This window comes from Oryx dammah, unplaced genomic scaffold, assembly GCF_014754425.2.
Source record: "Oryx dammah isolate SB20612 unplaced genomic scaffold, SCBI_Odam_1.1 HiC_scaffold_2, whole genome shotgun sequence".
In the NCBI taxonomy this organism is placed as follows: Eukaryota; Metazoa; Chordata; class Mammalia; order Artiodactyla; family Bovidae; genus Oryx; species Oryx dammah.
This window is the reverse complement of record NW_024070186.1, coordinates 183,102,344-183,116,728: the sequence shown is the minus strand read 5'-3', so window position 1 is coordinate 183,116,728 and position 14,385 is coordinate 183,102,344. Positions and strand designations below refer to the sequence as shown.

Below are 14,385 nucleotides of genomic sequence, written 5' to 3'. Positions count from 1 at the left end.
TGATAAGACAAAAATCAATTGCATTTCTATTCAGTTGCAATGAACAATCAAAAAATGAAATTAAGAAAAAATATCATTTATAATAAATCAAAAAGAATAAAATACTTAGGAATAAATTTAATAATAAAAGTACAGAATTTTTACTCTGAAAACTGGAAAATGCGGTTTAAAAACATTAAGATGATCTACATAAACAGACACCCATATTCATGGATCAGAAGACTTAATATTATTAAAACAGCATTACTCCCCAAATTGATCTACAGTTTCAACAAAAGCCCTATCAAAATCCTAGCTGGCTTCTTTGCAGAAATTAACAAGCTCATCTGAAAATTTACATGAAAATCTAAGGGATCCAGAATAACCAAAATAATCTTGAATTACAAAACATACTACAAAGTTATAGTAATCAAGATGGGATGGTATTAGCATAAAGGTAGACGTAAGATCAATGGGACAGAATCAAGAAACCACCAATAAACCTATATCCATGGTCAACTGATTTTCCACAAAGTTGCCAAGACAATTTAATGGGGAAACAATAGTCTTTTTTGATAAACGGTGCAAGGACAATTGGATGTCCACATGTAAAAGGGCGAATGTGGGTCCTTACCTCAGACCATATACAAAAATGATCTGATTAGACAATTCTCCTAAGATATACAAATGGCCAACAAGCACCTGAAAAAACGCTCAGTATCATTAGCCATCCAGAAATTACAATCAAAACCACAGGAGACAGCAGTTCACACTCACTAGGATGAGTCTGAGACATAATAACAAGCGCTGTTGAGGACGTGGAGAACCTGTATGAGTGGTTTGGGCTAAGTAAAATGTGGTATTATTCATACAACAGACTATATTATTACAATAATAAGGGATGAAGTAGTGATACATGGGACAACACGGACAAACCTTGAAAACATTGTGCTAAGTGAAAGAAGCCAGACACAATAAACCTCCTATTATATGATTCCCTTTATATGAAATAGCCAGAATAGGCAAGTTCACAGAAAGTTGGCCAGGGCAGGGGGTGGGTGGTGGGTGGAGATAGTTGAAAAAGGAAGGGGAGTGACTGTTAATGAGTATAAGGTTTTTTGGCCAGGTGATCAAAATGTTATACAATTGATTGTGGTGGTGACCGCACAACTCTGAATATACTAAAACCCACTGAGTTGTATTTCTTGGGCTTCAAATCACTGCAGATAGTGACTGCAGCCATGAAATTAAAAGATGCTTGCTCCTTGGAAGAAAAGCTATGACAAACCTAGACAGCATATTAAAAAGCAAAGACATTACTTTACCGGCAAAGGTCTGTCTAGTCAAGCCATAGTTTTTCCAGTAGCCATGTATGGATGTGAGAGTTGGACCATAAAGAAAGCCGAGCGCTGAAGAATTGAAACTTTTGAACTGCAGTGTTGGAGAAGACTCTTGAGAGTCCCTTGGACAGCAAGGAGATCCAACCAGTCCATCCTAAAGGAAATCAGTCCTGAATATTCATTGAAAGGACTTCTGTTGAAGATGAAATTCCAATACTTTGGCCACCCGATGTGAAGAACTGACTCATTTAAAAAGACCCTGATTCTGGGAAAGACTGAAGGCAGGAGGAGAAGAGGAAGACAGAGGATGAGAGGTTGGATGGCATCACTGACTCAATAGACATGAGTTTGAGCAAGCTCCAGGAGTTGGTGATAGACAGGGAAGCCGGGTGTGCTGCAGTCCATGGGGTCACAAAGAGTCGGACACGACTGAGCGACTGAACTGATTGAATTACACATTCTAAATACATGTCCATCTCCATCTCTGCCAGCCCTCAGCAAACACTAATTTACCTTCTGTCTCTAGATATTTACCTATTCTGCACTTCATTTTCTTTTATTGTTCAATAATATCCCATGCTTGCATATACTACATTTTGTATATCAGCTCATCAACTGATGGACATTTTGGTCTGTGTTCACTTTTTGGCCATTATGAACAATGCTGCTATAAATCCTTGCGGACATGTTTTCATTTTCTGGGCACGTACCAAGGAATGCAACTGCTGGGTCATATAGTAACTCTATGTTGAAGCTTTTGAGAACTGCTGGACTGTTTCCAATGCGGATGTGCCATTTATATCTCCTTCAGCAACATAGGAGGGTTCTGCTATCTCTGGTATCTGCATCAACATGTGATATTATCTGCCTTTTTGATTACAGCCATCTGAGTGGGTATGAAATGCTAAACACTGGTTTTGCTTTGCATTTCCTTGATGGCTAACGATGTTGAACATCTTTTCATGTGTTTAAATGCCATTTTTGTATCTTCTTGCGAGAACTGCCCTTTGCCCATTTTTATTGGTTTTATAAAAGTGATTACTGAATTGTGTCCTTTAAAGCACATGTTCTCAATTTTTATGAAATCCAACTTAGCTGCGACACATCTTTTTTTCCTCACATGAGCAGTGCTATTTTTACCACTGCAGGCCTTATATAATGCATTTTAATACAAAGAATAACATGTCCCTTAAGAAAAAAAGGTCTAGTTGCACTAATCAGAACCACATGAAATCAGGGATCTAGAGTTTAAGAGATTCGAAGTGGATAAATTTGAGGATGAATAGCATAAAGGTCATTGATGAGGCTACGGATGATCTGCTGAGCAAAGAGAAAGGGGGAAAGAGCCCCCATTGAACCACAACCAAGGTGAGGGTGTGGACCAAGGATGAGTCCCGTGGGAAGATCCTGGGAAAGACCAGATATCGGCATGGAAAAATGTTGCTCTCTCCTGCCACATAAAGCAGAATCCTGGTTGGAATCACCTGCCTTCTACATGCCTTCCCTGTGCATATTAAAAGAGGGAAGCCCCCCAAATGGACAGGTGGGTTTTACTTTATATAAACGTTGACAGCAAGCACTCCCATTCTGCTACTAGAAAAATCAGTTACCTTCTCTGATAATTTGGACACTTCAAACCTCTTCTCTCCTCAGTACCTTTGCTCCTGCCCTCATATCTGACTTTGGGTCCCCTTTACTGATGTCCAAGGTTCCTACTTTGCTCAGATGACAAGCCAGAGGTCATGAGGTCTCTGGAAACGATCCCACCATCAAAATCATGACCTTGTGCAGCAGAGCTCCATTCCACCATCCCCTCAAGACAGAAGACTGTCCTTTCACTTACTGAAGACTAAACCCTCCTTCATCTGTGCTCTGAACCCCATCTCCTCTTGCACCACTTGACATGTTTTTCCTATGCTTTACAAGCAAACAAGCACACTTTGGGGCAGGGACCCATCTTAAAAATAAGAGCTTCTGAACTGCATGCTCACCTCATGGACCCACCCATCCCTGGTTCCACTTCAGAATTAAAGTTGTCCAAGCATGTACCTCTCTACTTCTTCACCCCTATTTCCCTTTTCAACCCACTTTCAGCTAGCTTCATCCTCACCAGTCCAGCGAAAATGTTCTCGAGAAAAGTGAATTACTTCCTGCAGGTCAGAGCATTGGATCCTTTCCTGCTTTATCCAACCTGACGTGTCAGCATGCAGGCACAGGTGTCCCTTCCCTCCTCCACCTCTGGCTTCAGAGCCTCCCTGCTGTGTGGGCTGCCTATACCTCATCTCAGCTCCTCCTCCTGGGCTGATCTCCCTCCTGAACATTCTCTAAATGCTGAAGCTGGGCTTACCTGGTGGCTCAGGGATAAAGAATCTGCCTGCCAACGCAGGAGACACAGGTTCGATCCCTGATCTGGGAAGGTTCCACAGGCCATGGAGCCACAACTAAGCAACTAAGCCTGTGAGCCACAAGCCGCTCATGCTGAAGCCCGCGTGTCCTAGAGCCTGGGCTCTGCAAAGACAGAAGCCCACACACCTCAACTACAGAGCAGCCTCCGCTCACTGCAACTAGAGAGAAGTCCGCACAGCAACAAAGACCCAGCAGAGCCAAATACATAAATCAATGAAGTCATAAACGCTGGCGCTCCTCAGGGCTCAAGCTGGGCTGCTATCCCCTCTCACTCCTAGGCAACGTCCGGCCGTCTGATATCTCCAAATCTTAATCTCCCTCAAAGCTGGAAAGTTAAAGAGGGTGATAGATAATACCACATGCCACAGAAAAGGACTGTCTCCAGAACTGCATAGGGTGTTACTGATGACCTTGGGAGAGGGGGAAACACTGTCAATGGGAGGGACCAGGTAGGAGGGGTGTGGTAGCAATGAAGACAGCAATTCCCAGCTAGCAGGGCTGTGACCCAGAGACAGCGGTGGAGGCTTGAGAGGGAGGCAAGTAGACAAAGGGATTACAGGTGGAGGAAATGGAAGCATGTTGGCTGAGGGGCAGGAGCACACCGAGAACAAGTCCCAGGATAAGAGAACAGGGTTGCATGTGAAGGGACAGGAGGGTGAAGGATGGGTCCAACCCTGAGGCCTCTCTAGTGTCAGCATCTGCTGACATTCCTTCCAGTGTGTCTTATCTATAGACTCACAAACACAGATGTCCTGTCCCATCCCACCCGGCCCTCCAAAGGGCCTGAAAGGCACATTCTTTCCCTCTTTTTCATTTTACTTATTTTTGGCTGTGCTGGGTCTTCCCTGCTGTGCGGCCTCTTCTGGAGCTGTGGCGAGCAGGGGCTGCTCTCTCCTTGTGGAGCACGGGATCTAGGGCACAGGGGCTTCAGTAACCGCAGTTCCTGGGGTCCAGAGCACAGGCTCAGTAGTTCCGGCAAACGGGCTCAGCTGCTCTGCAGCATGTGGGCTCTTCCTGGATCAGAGATCGAACCCATGTTTCCTGTGTCTCCTGTATTGGCAGGCGGATTCTTTACCACTGAGCCACCAGGGAAGACCTACCCTTTCCTTCTTTGTCAGGGTCCATTTTCCTCAACAACCAGCTCAAGACTGGTTTTGTCTGACTAACCCTAAAGAAGCCTAACTTAACTCTTATTTGACTTTTCCTGGAACCTATCTAGACCTACAGGCTTCCCTAGTGGCTCAGAAGATAAAGAATCTGCCTGCAATGCAGGAGACCTGGGTTCAGTCCTTGGGTTGAGAGGATCCCCTGGAGGAGAGCATGGCAACCCACTCCAGTATCCCTGCCTGGAGAATTTCAAGGACAGAGGAGCCTGGAGGGCTACATTCCACAAGGTCGCAAAGAGCTGAGCACGACTGAGTGACTAACACTTTCACCTAGATCTGTAACAGCTTTTCAGCCAGTAGACGTAGGTAGATCTTCTCTTCTCCACACAGCCTAGAAAGCTCCACAGGCAAGAATAGTCATCTCTGCTGTCTTCAACAAGCCCCTTTCATCAATAACCCCACTGATAAGCAGTGTCAGGAAATTGCCCACTCCTTGAAGCAAACACTGTTGTTTCTTGGGTATTTCTCCACAAAGATCCCACGTATATTTAAGAAAAAAAAAAAGTGCTGTCTCATAAAACCTTTTGCAATGAGTAGATGGAGAAACAGACACACGAAACTGCAGTTGAAACTGTCAGCAAACAAGTGAAAAAGTTGACCCACCTGGTCTGGAGGAGTAGGTCAAATACCAAGCCAGGGAGGGCCTCATCCTGCAACCAGAAGGCAGCAGCGGGAAGGGAGGGCCCCAAATTTGACGAGAGGCCAGACTTAAGGCAGAGGAAGCCCCTACACCAACTGTCAGGATGCACTCACACACACAAAAAACGCTCACCTGTGTCTTTTTAAATGCTCTCATCTCACTTCCTTTCTATTTGATGTGAAGCAATTCTGAAGTATAGATAAGGCAGTGCCAGGAAAACACAGGGGACTGTATTATTAAGTTGAGCAAAGCAGTCAAAGGTACAAGCAACAGAAAATGCTGACACATTCCAAGCATAGGGGAGTGATCACGGCCGCCATCATTTAAGGGGCCCTCCCCTGCTTGAGCTCTGCCCACTAGGTAGCACCCTGCCTGGGAGAAGCACCTCATTTTATGATTTTACAATAAACTACTGCTATCTCTGGGCGTCCCAGGTGGCTCAGTGGTAAAGAATCCACCTGCCAATGCAGGAGATGCACGAGAGATGTGGTTTGATCCCTGGGTCAGGAAGATCCCCTGGAGGAAGAAATGGCAACCCGCTCCAGGCAAATGCCTGAACGCCATGGCCAGAGGAGCCTGGTGGGCAACAGCCCATAGGGTCGCAGAGTCGGACACAACTCTGTGCCTGAATATGCACACACTGCTATCTCCAGATCCAGGCAGCTGTGAACTTGAATTTCCCCAGAAAATACACTCTCAGTAAAGGTTCCTGTAGCTCTCCACTCTGAAAACACTAAACTTGCTGGTGCAAAACAAGTGGGAACGCAGACTTGGAACCACAGCTAAACAAAAAGGCCAAGGAGCTCCCAGCTGGGAGGAAACTGAATGTTCAGCCCAAACTGCCTGTTATCCAAGTTCAAGGGTCCCAGTTGATCTCAGCATTAGTCTCAAACCAAAGAGCAGTTACGTAATCCCCCTAAGGTTTCAGAATTCTTATGAATTTTGAGGCAAGGCCCAGTAACCCTAAACTTTTTGGGTCCTAGAACCCTCTTCTTTCCACTGACTTTCTACTTCTACCCACAAGGGGAACCACTGTTCTGCTATGTTCTACTACAGACCAGTTATGCCTTTTCCAGAACTTCACAGAAATATAATCATGCCATCTGTATACTTTAGTGTCTGGTTTCTTTTACTTAATGTGTTTTGAGATTCACCTGTGTTGCTGTGTGTATTAGGAGTTTGTTCCTTTCTATAGCTGAGTTGCATCAATTGTATGAACAAACCAGTTTATTTAACCTGTTTTCTCTGAATAGTGTCTATGTCCATTTTGGGCCATTATGAATAAAACTGCTAAGAAAAGTCACATGTGAATCTTTTTAAAGAAACCTGTTCCTTTTTCCTAAGTAAACATTTAGGTCTTGTAACAGTACTCTAATTTCCCTTTGGGAAACCATCCTTCATCTTGGCTCCAAGGCTGGGTACACCACCTGGGTCCACAGAAGTATTACAGTCTTCCTATCCAGCACAACTGGTTCTGGAAGAGATGAAAGTGAAAGTGAAAGTGAAGTCACTCAGTCGTGTCCGACTCTTTGCGACCCTGTGGACTGTAGCCCACCAGGCTCCTCCATCCATGGGATTCTCCAGGCAAGAATACTGGAGTGGGTTGCCGTTTCCTTCTCCAGGGGAATCTTCCTGACCCAGGGATCGAACCCAGGTCTCCCACATTGCAGGCAGACGCTTTAACCTCTGAGCCAACATATGTGACCCAAATCTGGCCAACATCAATTTCAAATCTCTTGCTGAAGCGATCTACAAAAAAAAAAAAAAGACCTCTTTCTGTTGGCTAAAAGAGTAGCATACAAGCCTGGAACTGATGGAGATTTTTGCCAGCCTGAGGGAGAAATCAACATGGAGGAAAGCAGAGCTGAAAAGACACAGAAAATACTGGTGACATAACCAAGGCTTCTGGATACAGCCATACCTGGAGCTGGTACACCTGCGACTCTAGTTAGAGTCAACAGATACTCCTTTTCTGCTTAGGCTAGTTTGGGCTACCTTTTTGTTACCTGCAACTGAGAAGTTTGACTAAAAAGAGGTAATTCATAGGGACCAAGGCTGCAAGGAAAAGCACATAGTAACTGCTATACATACAGCCTAAAACTGCTATCTGACCCTCTCATACAAATGAAAATACTCTATACTTAAACCATTATAAAAATAATCACATAGGACTTAGGACAATAAAAGCTTTGTCATGAGTCAAAGGGAAGCAAGGCATCCAAGACTACATTCAGATCCCATACCCTCCATTTAGCCACATCAGTAAGAATCTACATTAGTTTTGTTAGAAAATATTTATTTATTCATTCATTTAGCTGCAGCACGCAGCATCTTCATTGCATCATGTGGGACCCACGGACTCTCCGGTTGTGGCTGTGGGCTCAGTAGTTGTGGTGCTTGGGCCTAATTGCCCCACGCCACGTGGGTTCATAGTTCCCTGACCAGGGATCAAACACTGAGTCCCCTGCATTGCAAGGCAGATTCTTAACCACTGGACCACCAAGGAAGTCCCTCGATTAGCTTCCTTTTTAAAATTAAGAAGACCTGATGATTTCCACCTATCCCACCCTGCACCCCAACCCAATACCTACCAGGTTTTGGTACTGAAGCTTACATAGGTGACTCTCATTTAAGCCTACATCAATGCTACAAGCCCACCTTCTTTGCAGCTGGGGAGGCTTTAGTTCAGTTGGATGAAGTTATGCTAGGTAACTCAGGAAATACAAGTAGTCGAGCTGCCACTGCAAGGCTGCAAACTATAAAATCTATACTCTTCCTTCCTAGTTTTGTCACACTTCAGCACATTCCATAGCAAAAAGAGATCAGTTCAGTTCAGTTCAGTAGCTCAGTCGTGTCCGACTCTTTGCGACCCCATGAATCGCAGCACGCCAGGCCTCCCTGTCCATCACCAACTCCCGGAGTTCACTCAGATTCACGTCCATCGAGTCAGTGATGCCATCCAGCCATCTCATCCTCTGTCGTCCCCTTCTCCTCCTGCAACTGCATCAAATACTGCTACAGGTCTGAGAACTAAACACTGAATTTGGTGCCCTAGAGATGACTGGTGGCTTTGACAAGGCGCTATTTCAGTGGAAGGGTGGGGGCCCAGGCCCGACTGGAGTGGGTTTGGAGGAGAAAAAGTGCTAGTGAGTACAGACCGAAATTTTGGCTGCAAACAAGGGCAGAGAAATATGAATGAAGAATGAGGTTATTCGGTTAAGATGGGCACATCGTGAGCAAATAACAAATGCTATCAAGGTTCGGGGCCCATCCTCTGCCTTTGTCGTCTAGCACCTGGCCTGGGTACCCCACCTCTCCCGGCCACTGCGCCAAGCTCCATGTGCGGCGGCTTCCCACTAGCGCAGGGCAGGCAGGCGCACGCGCAGACGGTACAGACAGTCTCCACCAGCCCTCCTTCCCGGCGCCCCGCCTTTCTCCGCCAAGGCGCATGCGCGCCGCCCCACAAGAGCCGCCTCAGCGGGGCCGGGGCATGGGGACCACCGGCCCTCCGCTCCCGCCATCGTGCGGGCGGGGGTGTGCGGCGGAAGGGGGTTGTCCGAGACCGCGAACCATACCTATCTACAGAGCCACGGGTGGAACAAGCACGTCGCGCTGGAAACTGCGACGGCGGGAGCAGGCGCGCGGTCCCTCGAATGCTTTTCAGAGTCTGCAGATGACAACGCCCTTTACGTTCGAAGATTCGCGGCAGGACGAGACCCACACAGCCTTTTTCCCTCTTATGAGCTTAGTCGCAGCGCGGAGGACCCCTCTACGCATGCGCCGTCATCCTCTGTGACGTGCCGCGCTGCCCTTTGGGAAATGTAGTTTTCACTTTGACACACTGCTCCGGCTTTTCGGCCGAACCTTATTTTACCAAGCCAGGGTCTTTGTGTGCCAAGCCCTCCTCCAAGGGATCTTCCCCACCCAGGGATTGAACCCGCGGGCACTTGGATTGGCAGGCAGATTGTTTACCACTGAACTACCTGGGAAGCCCTTCTGAGAAAGCTACAATGTGGCAAAGAAATCTGGGGCTTCCTTGTCTATCCTTCTTCATCTAACACATCTGAAATGCTTTCCCAAAGACTTGAAAAGTCACAGCAATCTTCACTGAAGGTCGCTTGAGGGCACATGGAGAGAGTTACACAGAGTGCTTTCCTTTTATTAATCCTTTTACTGATTCCTCCCTTGACAGAGTTGCACTGCTGATGGCCGTGCTGTCATCTGTCTCTCTGCTTTCTCCTGCTTGAGGACTGGCTTTTTACATGAGGGCTTCAGGCACTTTCTGTGTAAAAAAACCAACAGTCACTCAGCTTGACCCTGTTCACACCCACTCCTCACCCATTTGAGCAAAACAAAAAGTTTTCACCTTGGGAGGTGGGAGATAACTGTAACCATTGTATTCACTTTTAATGGTGATTTTCCTTGACACAGACAAAAAGCCATATCTTGACCAGAAGGTGGCATAGTATGCGTGGAATTGAGTAAAGGAAAGGGATGAATTAAACTGACCCTTAACATTTTCCTTTTCTCCCCTCCTAAAACAGGTAACTTCGTGACCATATGAACTGTTGCCCACCAGGCTCCTCATACACTGTGAAAAAGTCAAATGTTGCCGGGATCTAGCATCTGTGATGGAGGAAGTAAAAGTTCTCCAGAATCCCAGTTGAGGATATAACCTCTACGGAGAGTTTGGTACACAACCCCATTGCTCACTCCCCTTTTTTTCAATAATTAAAATAGTTTTTATTATAGAAATAGGATTATAGACATGCTTGGGCAGCAATCCCTTGGACCCAGGCTTGCCCTGGGGTGAGAGAGTGGGAGGTAGGGACAGAGGGGAGGGTCTCCCTTGGGTATCTAGCCCTGGGCTGGCACCCAGTGGTGGGAGGGGCAGTTCAGTTTAGTTGCTCAGTGTGTCCAGCTCTTTGCGACCCCACGGACTGCAGCACGCCAGGCTTCCCTGTCCACCACCAACTCCCAGAGCTTGCTCAAACTCGTGTCCATGGAGTTAGTGATGCCATCCAACCATCTCATTCTCTGTCATCCCCTTCTCCTGCCCTCAATCTTTACCAGCATCAGGGTCTTTTCCAGTGAGTCAGTTCTTCTCATCAGGTGGCCAAAGTATTGGAGCTTCAGCTTCAGCATCAGTCCTTCCAATGAATATTCAGGACTGATTTCCTTTAGGATGGACTGGTTGGCTCTCCTTGCAGTTCAAGGGACTCTCAAGAGTCTTCTCTGGTCAGAGGGGCATTAGGTTGCAAATATTTTCTCCCATTTTGAGGGTTGTCTTTACATTTTGTTTATAGTTTTCTGTGCTTAAGCTTTTAAGTTTAATTAGCTCCCATTTGTTTTTATTTTCGTTACTCTAGGAGGTGGATCGAAAAAGATCTCACTGCCATTTACATCATAGAGTGTCCTATCTTTTCCTCTAAGAGTTTTATGGTATCCTGTCTTCCACTTTGCTCTTTAATCTATTTTGAGTTTATTTTTATGTATGGTATTAGGGAGTGTTCTGATTTGTTTACATGTAGCTATCCAGTTTAAAAAGACACTTTAAGCAACAGGGTTTGGAAAATCTTTTTTTTTTTAATTATTTATTTTGGCTGCACAGGGTCTTCCTTGCTACGTGTGGCCTTTCTTTAGCTGTGGTGCACAGGCTTCACACAGGCCTAGTTGTGCCCCTTAGCATGTGGGCTCTTCACCAACTAGGCATTGAACCCACGTCCCCTGCATTGTCTGGCAGATAACAACTGGACCACCAGGGAAGTTCCTAGAAAACCTTAATGCCTACACCTGGGTGAGCATGAGTCATGTATGTTTTCTTTTCTTTATGTCAGAAAATTGTAGACATGCTGAATCATCTTGTACTTGTCAGTAAACTTAGAGAGCCAGGCAGTATTAAAAAAAATAGCCCTGAACTGGAAGACAGGAGGCTATTGTTTCCTAAATCCAGGTGTAGAATTTCCTTGTACTCCAACTCCTTTGGTTAGCTAAGTGCACTACACTTTCTCCCCTTTCACCTTCCTGGGACCCTGTTTCACAGCCTCCTGGTCTGACTTCTGTTCATCCTTTCCAAGTCAGCTAACACATGACCTACTCTGAGAATTACCAGTCTGGATGAGGTCCACCTTGCAGTTTGAATTTGTTTTTCTCACATTACTTATCCTACTGTCTGGTAACAGTAGCTAGTCTACAAACCCACTGAATATGGGTACCATGTTCCACTTACTTTTATATCCCAGCACCAAACAAGTAACTTGCATACAGTTTGTGTTTTTAATATTTATTTATTTGGCTGTGCTGAGTCTTAAATGTTGCACTCAGGATCGTCAATCTTCATTGCCATATGCAAGATCTTTAGTTGCAGCATATGGACTCTTAGTTGCAGCATGTGGTATCTATATCTAGTTCCCTGACCAGGGATCAAACCCCAGGCCCCCTGCACTGGGAGCGTGAAGTCTTAGCCACTAGATCACCAGGGAAGTCCCTGGCATATGGTTAATGCCCTAACATCTGTAGAGCAGAGAATCTTAGTCACTCTGGTCCATACTTCCTCGTTTGCTAAATGAGGTTGGGTTTGCTGATCTCTAGGGAGACTTCCAGTAATAGAATTTCTTATTCTAGAGTTTTCTACCGTTGTTTTATCTGGTCATGTATCTTCTTTACTTACCAAGAGAAATGTCACACCTGTATTATGCTGAAATGAAATACTCATTATCTATATTATTTCAATAGATATAATGCAAAAATTTGAATTATAGTATACATGATGTTCTGTTAACCTAATGTTTTCATTTAACAATGATTTATGGACAGCTTTCTCATCAAGGCTAGCAATGTAGCTTATTCTTTTTAATGGTTACAGAATATTTCACAGAAGGATGTTGATCAATCACCTCCTGATGAACGCTTAAGTTGTTTCCAGTTCTTCATAACTACAAACGAAGCTGGGGGTATTTCTGTAGGAGATTTCTCAGGGAGTATGTGTATTTAACAGTCTTATCAATACTGCATCCACTGGCACTTCCCTGGCAGTCCAGTGGTTGGGACTCTGCACTTCCAATGCAGGGGGCTCGGGTTCAAACCATGATTGGGGAGCTAAGGTCCTGCATGTTCGAAGCCAAAATATATATTTATTGAACACTTACTGTGTTCTTTACCTTGGAAGAAAAGCTATGACCAACCTAGACAGCGTATTAAAAAGCAGAGACGTTACTTTACCGGCAAATGTCCGTCTAGTCAAAGCTATGGTTTTTCCAATAGTCGTGTGGATGTGAAAGTTGGACTGTAAAGAAAGCTGAGCGCAGAAGAATTGATGCTTTTGAATTTCAGTGTTGGAGAAGACTCTTGAGAGTCCCTTGGACTGCCAGGAGATCCAACCAGTCCATCCTAAAGGAAATCAGTCCTGAATATTCACTGGGAGGACTGATGCTGAAGTTGAAACTCCAATACTTGGCCACCTGATGCGAATAACTGAACTGAACTGAACTGAATGTTCTTTACCATCTGAGCCACCTAGGTATTGTATAAATACAATAGTTTTTATAAAAATTGGTCCTTTAATCCTCCCAACAATCCTCCCAGGTAGGTATTGTACTATTATGGATCTCATCTTACAAATGAGGATACTGAAGAATAGAGAGGTTAAGTAGTTTGTCTAAGGGTACAATTGGTATTAATAGAACCATGCTTTGAACTCAGGCAGTCTCGCTGCAGAGGCTACTCCTTTAACTGCTAACTAGACTTGTGGGGTTGAAGCTGAAGCTCCAATACTTTGGCCACCTGATGCAAAGAACCAACTCATTGGAAAAGACTCTGATACTGGGAAAGACTGAGGGCAAGAGGAGAAGGGGACAACAAAGGATGAGATGGTTGGATGGTGTCACTGACTCAGTGGACGTGAATTTGAGCAAACTCTGGGAGATGGTGAAGGACAGTGAAGCCTGGCATGCTGCAGTCCATGGGATCGCAAAAAGTCAGACACAGCTGAGCAACTGAACAACAGCAACAGCAACAGAACTAGTGAGGACAAATCATGGAGAAGTAAACAAAGATAGTTTTGATTAGTAATAATTGAATGCCATGGAGAAAGTAAAATGAAAAGGTAATGTACTGAGAGGTTGTGTGGTATTATGGATAGGAAATGTGTACTGATTTGCTAAAGACCCACCTCTCCCAGAGGGCGCAGTGTGTCATTCCTCTCATCTTGGGTAGCTGGCCTGGTCCAAGGTAGGCACTGTTTGGGAGGAGGGGAAGAAGGAGGAAACCCTGACAGCTGCCTCCATACACACGGCTGTCAAATCTTTGCCAGTGTTTGGTCAGCTGTGCTGACTTAGAATGAGGCCTGGAACTAGGGTCACACAAACGGTGGGAGGAACCCTTCACCACTCATCAGTCGTGTGACCTTGAGCAAGTCGCTCTCTGAGTCTCAGTTTTCCTTTTTTGAGTGTTAGTCACTCAGTGGTGCCCGACTCTTTGTAACCCCTAGACTGTAGCCCACCAGGCTCCTCTGTCCATGGAATTCTCCAGGCAAGACTACTGCAGTGGGTTGCCATTTCCTTCTCCAGGGTATCTTCCCAATCCGGGGATCAAACACGGCTTTCCCACACTGCAGGCCGACTCTTTACCCACAGAGCCACCAGGGGAGCCCTTCCTTCTTTGCAGACTGGGGGAAATAGCAGTGCACCACGCTCGGGTCTGGAGGAAGCCCTCTTGCACATCAGGCCCTGTTGCCTTCTCCCTTGACAGATGAGCCGACTGAAGCTCAGAAGGGGATTCAAGATCTCCGAGCAGCTAGCCCGGGACTGGAAGCAGAAGTGAATGGGTGAAAGATCGCCCCCTAGAGGCAGCTCGG

At 45.6% G+C, this 14,385-nt stretch overlaps 1 protein-coding gene across 2 annotated transcripts in view; it reads right to left on the bottom strand.

Annotated features, from left to right (window-relative positions):
* Nucleotides 1-9,458, bottom strand: part of SGF29 (SAGA complex associated factor 29) — a 32,464-nt gene extending 23,006 nt beyond the window's left edge. Inside the window, exons 1-2 of one of the 2 annotated variants that reach the window (XM_040259449.1) lie at nucleotides 9,111-9,458; nucleotides 6,959-7,005 (exon numbers count right to left, since the gene is read on the bottom strand). The gene's annotated coding sequence lies outside the window, so the exon portion shown is untranslated. The remainder of the gene's footprint in view (nucleotides 1-6,958; nucleotides 7,006-9,110) is intronic. The other variant, XM_040259442.1, reaches the window with a different exon arrangement.
* Between the last annotated feature and the right edge of the window lie 4,927 nt (nucleotides 9,459-14,385).